Source organism: Perca flavescens, chromosome 24, assembly GCF_004354835.1.
Source record: "Perca flavescens isolate YP-PL-M2 chromosome 24, PFLA_1.0, whole genome shotgun sequence".
NCBI lineage: Eukaryota > Metazoa > Chordata > Actinopteri > Perciformes > Percidae > Perca > Perca flavescens.
The window spans coordinates 13,626,320-13,634,775 of NC_041354.1; the positions used below are offsets into that span (position 1 = coordinate 13,626,320).

General features: G+C 46.3%; 1 pseudogene; it reads right to left on the reverse strand.

Moving 5' to 3' along the window:
• Nucleotides 1-883: 883 nt before the first annotated feature.
• LOC114550667 (uncharacterized) overlaps nucleotides 884-8,456 on the reverse strand; it is a 9,176-nt pseudogene continuing 1,603 nt past the window's right edge.

An 8,456-nucleotide genomic window follows, 5' to 3' on the forward strand; every position in this document is an offset into this window, starting at 1 on the left:
GATAGGGTGTAGTATGGACCTTCTCTGCTCCAATCAGTGAACACAGCTCTTTGATCGTGTGGGATTCAAAGTCCCTTCCCTGATCACTGTGAAGGCGACTAGGAAACCCGTAATGGACAAGGAAGTTCTCCCAAAGGGCCTTAGCAACTGTCCTGGCCATTTGATCCTTTGTTGGTACTGCTACTGCGAACTTCGTGAAATGGTCAGTAATGACCAAGATGTTTTTCCGGGTGTCATGGCTATCAGGTTCGAGGGACAGGTAGTCCATGCAGACCAACTCTAATGGGTAAGTGGTTTTGATGTTTATCATCGGTGCTGTTCTCTGTTGTTGAGCTTTCCTCCGGAAACATCTTTCACAGGTTTGACATTTCTTGTCAATGGACTCCTTCATCCTTGGCCAATAAAATCTAGCTCTAGCCAGACTTAGCACACATTCAGGTCCCAGATGACCAACTTCATCATGCAATCCATGAAGAGCTCTGTCTATATATTGCACAGGCAACACAAGCTGATAGACCATGTCTCCTCGATCCAAGCACCTTCTGTAGAGGATGCCATCTCTAAGTTCAAGCCTGTTCCACTCCCTGAGGAGCAACTTGACCTCAGGCTCCTCAGTGCTTACAGTTTTGAAGCTGGGCTTCTGTGCACAATCCAATAAGGTAATGACCTTCCGAATCGATGTGTCTGTGCCTTATACCAACATTCCTTTGTCATGCCAGGCAGGGTGGTTTGGCCTTGGCTAGCAAGCAATTCAGGCAGTGACTAAGCATGTATGGCGAGAGACTCTGCAAGAATAGGAAGTTGCAGTCATATGACGATGACAGAGATTACATCTGTGGGGATCTCCCTTTCCTCCCCCTCTAAAACGCGTTTTGCCATCGCTTCAATCTTCTCTCTTTCTCCTGTATGAAGTCCTCATCTTCCTGAGGTGGAGCCTGCAGCCGTCGAGACAGACCATCTGCATCCCTGTTAGTATGTCCTGCTCGATACTAAATCTATAGGTTGACAGGGCAGCCAACCAGCGGTGTACTGCCGCATCAAGCTCGACAGAGGTAAGGACATAGGTGAGCGGATGGTTATCTGTCAGAACAGTGAAATCTGTACCGTAGAGGTAGTCATTGAATTTTTCACAGATCGCCCATTTTAAGGCTAGATACTCTAGCTTGTGAGTTGGGTAATTTTTCTCACTCTTCGATAAGCCTCTACTGGCGTAGGCTATCACCCGGAACTTCCCACCTTGCTCCTGATAAAGAGCGGCTCCCAGACCCTCACAACAAGCATCTGTGTGTAACATGTATGGGAGCTTGGGATCTGCAAAAGCAAGGACAGGAGCTGACGTTAACTTCTCAATAAGCGTCCTGAAAACAGACTCGCACTCAGATGTCCACTCTGCATCAAAGGGGGCTCGAGGATGAACACAGTTCTTGGGCCGGTCTCTTTTGTAGGCTTTACCTTTATTCTTGGCCGGATAGTACCCAAAAGTGAGAGAGTTGAGGGGCTTGGCAATTTTAGAATATCCCTCCACAAAAAAATATCCAGCGAAGCCTAAGAACCGCTTCAGCTCTTCTCGGTTCACAGGACAAGGCCAGTCTTTGAGAGCAGAAACTTTATCTGGGTCGGTGTGGAACCCTTGGGCATTCACCACATGAACAAAGGTATTTCACAGATGACCTGAAGAACTGGCACTTCTCAGGGGACAGTCTTAAGCCATAGTCCTTGAGACGGTGTAATACCTTCATGAGCCTCTTCTCATGCTTTTCAAGGGTCTCCGAAAAGACCGAGGTCATCTAAAAATATGAGAACCTCACTCAGATGCAGGTCTCCAACACACTTTTCCATGAGGCGTTGGAAAGTGCTGGGAGCGTTGGTCACACCTTGTGGCATACGGTTAAACTCGTAGAAGCCCAAGGGACATGTAAACGCCGTCTTCGGCTTGTCCTCCTCTGCCATCTCCACTTGATAATAACCAGACCTGACGTCCATCACTGAGAACCACTTTGCTCCATTCAGGGCTGAGAATGTCTCCTCAATATTGGGAAGGACGTATGCATCCTTTATAGTGCGGGTGTTCAGCTTCCTATAATCGATACACAACCTAATTTTCCCATTTTTCTTCCTCACCAACACTACTGGTGAGGCAAAGGGACTCTCAGACTCACGTATTATTCCAGCATCAAGGAGCTCCCTGAGGTGCTGTTTTACAGCCTCCCTATCACTGGGGTGTATCGGCCTTGGGCGCTCTTTGAAGAGCGTCTGGTCTTGCAAGCGGATATGGTGTTTCACAGCGGTTGTGTGACCCAAGGAGAGATCGTCAACAGCGAAGACTCCGGGGATTGAATTTAGCTGGTCTGCAATACGTCATTTCCAGGCCTCAGGCATAGGTGATTCATCAAGATTGAATGCAAGTGTGGCGATGCAAATGGGATAGATGACACTCAGGGATTTTAAGATTTCCGACAACGCCACTTGGTATAGGCCCAAGACCTTAAGAGCACACAGGTTTGTTCTACTCAATAGGCAAAACACGTGGTTCCCAGTTTACAAAAATATTTTATTTAATAAAATGTATGTAGATATATATTACCATAAAATGTAGCATTCATCACAAATAAGAAAAAGGAAAAACCTAATCAGGGGCTGAGGCCTACTGGTGGGAAGAGCAGGTGGATGGGAAGGAGAATTAAACACAAACAGTGAGACAACCAAATCCAAGGAAACACGGCACAAGAAGGAAGACCACCACCACCCACGTCACCAGCACCACCACCAGCCTGCAGCCACTGGGAAGGACAAACAAAAAGAGGTTACAACTAAATTAATTAACCCCAGAATGTACAACAAAACACACAACCTAAAACAGGAAATAATTCACAAAATCAGCTTAAAACAAGTTACGTAATCCAAACAATAATAAAGTAAAGAAAACCATGGTCAACAATGTTCAATTGTTTCAATTGATAATAAAGTAAAAAAAAGAAGAAAAAAAAAAGTAATACAAACTAAAGGATTAACTCCTCAGTCATTCAGCTAAAATTAAAGAACTAAACAGGTTAAAGTCTGGTGTCGGTAATCCACCATGCAAGCCAACTGTAGCCCAAAAGCCAGCAACAACAGCGCCCAGCAGTAGACACGCTGTGTAATTCGCGGGAGAAACAAAGCCGTATATTTAGCAGCAGAGACAAAGCTGTACATTTAGCAGCATTTAGCAGCAGAGACAAAGCTGTACAGAGAAAGCAGCGGCAGACAAAGCAGCAGCGGCCCCAATCAGCTGGTGGTGGAGTCATGTGAATCACCACCTGTAGACTTCGGCCATCTGATGAGCGTTCCCTGTCAATAAACATAAAATTAGCATGGCTAAGCTACATTAATCAAGGCTTTGGGGGGCTAGATTTAAGGTAGCATACCTGTTTTCAAAGTCAAACCTGCACAGGGAGAGGGAGGGAGAGAAAGACCCACACGGCAGCGGACATCTACCTGAGATCACACTAGCATTAGCTACAGGATAGCATTCGGTTTAACACAGAGAGCGAGAGAACGGACACTTACCACCGCTTGAGAGAACCAAAGAATAAAACAGAGCACGGTGCACGGAGCACTCGGTCACTGCTCTGCAGTGAAAACACTGTAGGATACTCGTAGGGTACAGATTTGATCATTAGCAAATTATCAAAGATGTTTATCAATATTAATAAAGTTATGAATATGGTTATTAATAACTATCAAATCGACAAACAATCAAAACGGGGCACCAATAATCAAACTGTGGAACAGTCTCATTTCTGTTAAAGTCCTTTAAAAGGAAACAAAGGAAGGGGTGTTTTCGAACACGGACCTGTTCAGCCAGCAATTATTACAATAAGTACACAAATAATCACAAGCAACTGCTATTTAAGTATAATAAGGTTTATTACTGTCACAATTATCAGTAGCCAATCAGTAATCCTTCAATAATAAACTTATATACCCTTTTACAATATCACAACCAAAAACAAAGCAAAAACAAAACAGCATGTAGCATGGACACCTCTGTGTCTGTGTGGCGTGTGTGTGTGTGTGTGTGTGTGTGTAGGTGTGTGTGTTTGTGTGTGTGTGCGCGTGTCTAAATGCCAACATGGGCTTAGCGGATAACGGTGGTACTGCATCCCATGGCCCAGAAAGACTTTTCACATAGACATTACATGGCGAAAGAAACGTCTATATTTCAGCAGATAATTTGTTTTGGGGTATAGTAACCTACCAGCCCGAACACTGAAAGGGTCCTTGTTTAAAACATGACGTTTTTAAAATTTTTAACATTCACTAGAAGCGAATCCAGAATTATCAAATTTGAAATGATGAACGCGCATAATGGACGCGAGCAGACCCACGGGACTGCGCACGTCCGCTCACATGACTGTTCTCCCAAGCTCATGTAGCTAGCTGTAATAATGGATAGAGCTAATGGTTGTAATTCACCATGTGTTCTATTAATACGTCCATGGTATTATCTTATGAAGTTATGATACATCCGAGGGATGTATGTATGCTGTAAAGCCTGTTACGTGGATGTAACGTCATTAGCGTTTCCCAAACTGGCGGGGCTATTGGCTAGCTAGCTAGTTGCTAACATCAGGGTTAGCTAGCACGGCTGTATTAAGATCATGCCTACATAACGTTACTACAGACATAGTGATTACATGGCCTTGGCTCTCTCTTATGATACATCTGAGGGCTGTATGCTGTAAAGCTTGTAACGTGGATGAGAGATGAAGCCATGGATGAGCTCTGTTCACGAAACTGCAGGCTAACTGCTAGCGCTAGCTAGTAGCACGACATAGTGATTCAATCTCCTTGGTTGTCTAGCTAAATACATCTATCGTTTATTTAGCTAAGCATGTAAACGATCGGGAACAACAAAAACACAATGTCTAACGTTAGTGAATATTTTAGACAATGAAAACGGCGAGTTCATGAGTTCGCCACTTGTAAGAGCCACGAGAGATAAGCTCATGAACGAGCATGTTGCTACCGGTTGCTAAGACAACACAAACAAATTGTTGCTAGTGCGCGTGTCCACCGTGACGTCATGGGCCAAGAATGCGGAAAAGCCGAGCTCCATGTTGTCTTAATGCGCTTTTGAGCACTCTCATAGGAACGTACGGGGCTTCCCGCCGATCACTGTATCCAGTTCTCTTAATACATCCAGGGTGAGAGTGAGTGAAAGTGGAGGGGGCGGTGTCGAAATGTAGTCTAACACAAAACTTTCAAAATGGCTACTCCGGTGAGCTGCACACAACTATTTAGCCTCAAGGGGGCGGTAGTGGTGCTGGGTGCACGAGGAGGGGCTGAAGAAGCCGAGGGGGGGTTGCTAGGCAATGCGCACATTTATGCTAAGTCAAGCGTTAGCTCTATACAAACTCCACGTGGTTAAGCTAGCAGCGTTAGCTCGGGAGCTACGTGGCTAGCTTGTATGTGTGTGTGTGTGTGTGTGTGTGGGGCTGAGGTTGAGAGTGAAAAGAGAGAGAGAGGGAGAAAGGAGGGAAAACATGATTTATGGAAACAAACACTTAAAACCTTGATCTCTGGGGTAATGGGACCAACCGCTCTCTTCGTTTTACTCGAGATTCTAACTTAACGTGGCGTTATAGCAGAATCTGAGGTTTGTTTAACGGTAAAAAGCATTTATTCCCCGCCACACTCTGCGAGTGCGCAGCTGACTCAGCTTGTACAGTAATTCCTCCTCAGCGGGAGTTATCAGCTACAGTTTAACACAACTTTCAACAATATCTTGATCAATGATATTCTTCACAACAGTACATAGGACGCAGCGGTCCGATCACACATTAATGGTAAACAAATAGCAATACCTTTTATTCATTAATAAACACCCTAGTTCTCAAATCTGCCCAGAACTATAAAAGCCTCTTACTTTTTGGTGTACAGTCCGTTGCTTATCCGGCGGATTTTTCGCCAGAGATTAACGATCCAGTCGACTTGCAAGAAAAACGCGTTGTCTCTTTTTCCTTGAGACGGGGCTGATTTACCCCTCTGCAGATTTGGTGTAATACGGGCTTCGTATTCACCATGACCCTGTTGTATCACAAACGATACAAACGTCTCACTCGACCAGCGAATGATACGATGTTGATTCTCGAACAGCGCTGAACGATGTGATGAACGGCAATGAAACCCGCGAAGAGCCCCAGGCTGTGACTTCTGGCTACTTTTATCTCCCCTCCGCCGCCTGCTGGCAGCGAGTGGTGCGTTCAAGGAGCCGCAGCCAATCAGAAATCCCGAACTCAACGAAGGTGTGAGAATTCGTCGTTGCAGTTCTCAAGCCCTCCACCAGTCTGCAATTTTTCCTCATGTCTTGGAGGTAAAATCTCCATTTTGGAGGCTTCTTTGTTAGGAGTGAGGGGTCACAGTCTGGTGACTTCCCTACAGGCCGCTCTTTGGCCTCAGGGGAAGCTTCAGGCCTCACAGAATAGTCTTGATCATAACTGTTAGGTTCCAACAACATGCAGGCTTTAAGCATGAGGACACAGTGATAAAAAGATGAAACAAAGCAATAGCCGCAGCAGTAGCGCAGAGCATTACCTGCACAGCCCAAAGACCTGACCCGGAAATGATGCAGCAGTGGGGGCACAAGAAAGAGGGCCTATATACTGCCGCCCTAGTGGTAAGCAGGCGCAATTAAGTGCAGCAAGACAACCCTATTTCTATGCTGCTACACAAGCCTCTCACTTGGCATCTGAAAATCAGTGGCCACAGATTGCATGGCGTTCAGGGGCATTGCACTCTGAGCAGCAGATATTTCACCGATGACACACTTTGGAGGCAGAGTGATACTGTGGTCTGCCGTATTTCTGAAAATGACAGGGATCTTGCTGAAGGCCTTACAGGTGATGTTCATAAGTGCACATTCAAGGAACAGCCCACCAGGCAGGGAGGGACACTCCTCCTCCTTTTTCAAGGAAAAAAGATGTGCTAAGATGTTCTTTCCCAACCCTGACATCTCCAACCACACACCTGCTGGAATGGTGACGGGGTTCCTCCCATGCAACTTAACCGGACAAGGTAAGTTTTAATTTTTTCACACTTTGGCAACATATTGGAGCAGTAATGCAAACCTGTCTGACCTCCTCTGGAAGGTTGGCCTGTCATGATCCATCCCACGTTGGTAGAGTTGCAGCAGAACATTTGTGCCAACCAACATTGGAATTCGGCTGTTAAACTGGCACTCAGGGACAACAAATGCTAGGGCAGTTAGCTGCTCCTCTGCACCAGTAACACTGTCAGGGAAAGTTAGAGGGACTTGAACATAGCCTAGATAAGGTACAGACTGACCTCCAGCCCCTTCAACCATGATGATGGATGGGCTGAATGGGGAAGGATGCCAGGTGTTTGGAATGGAAAGTCTCGGAAATGGTGGTGACCTGAGATCCGGTATCAAGGATAGATTGACATCTTGTGTCCCCTATGGACTGTGCCACATCTGAAGACATGCCAGGCCAGTAACACAGAGACCGAAGGAGCGCCAAAGTCCGCTCCACTCCCTGATGCCCATGCTCCTGGTGGACTTGGTTCAAAACCTTGCTTCTCAGCGTACCAGGAAGCAACAGCTGAAAAACAGCCTCAGCACCATCGGAGCGGAACACCTGGCGATAAAGGATTCCATCCTTCTCGATCAGGCGGTCCCACTGTCGAAGAAGAGACAGCGTGGCTGTTTTGTTCCCAAAACTCTAAAAATTCCCGGATAACAGGGTCAGCCTGTTGAAAGGCATAAATCTCTGAGGAGTGTGTTGTGTTGTGGCAAAGCTGCAATGGCAGCTTGGGTTACCTCCACCTTTCTCAATCACAAAGCTTGCTGCAAAGGCTGAGGTATTGCAGGAATAGGAAGCATCACTTCCACATCCCGAGGACCAGGTGGATGCTGACGAGAGAGAGCATCAGCATTTTTGTTGCTCCTCCCTGACCGATACTTAAGTTCAAAATCAAATGAGGCAAGCTGGGCTGCCCATCGCTGCTCAGTAGCAGCCAATTTAGCAGAGGACAGGTGGCTAAGGGGATTGTTGTCGGTATAGACCACTTAAGGGCCAAAAACTCGAGCTTCATGGAGCTGTAATTCACCATGTTCCTTTCTGTGGGCCTCAAGCCTCGACTAGCATAGGCTATTGGTCTCACCTTTCCTGCTTGCTCTTGAGAGAGCACCGCTCCCAAACCACCATGGCTCGCATCAACCTCCAGAATGAAAGGGAGGGAAAAATCTGCATAGGCTAACACCGGTGTAGTGGTGAGCTTAGTTTTCAGTGCTTGAAAGCTCTTTTGGCACTCATCAGTCCAACACCTGATAAACCCACGCTCAGACTTCTTACCAGTCTTAGCATGACCAACCTCAGCCACAACCTTGTGCAGGGGTGCTGCCAGCTCAGCAAAGCCCTCCACAAAATGCTGGTAATTACTGCCGAAACCAAGAA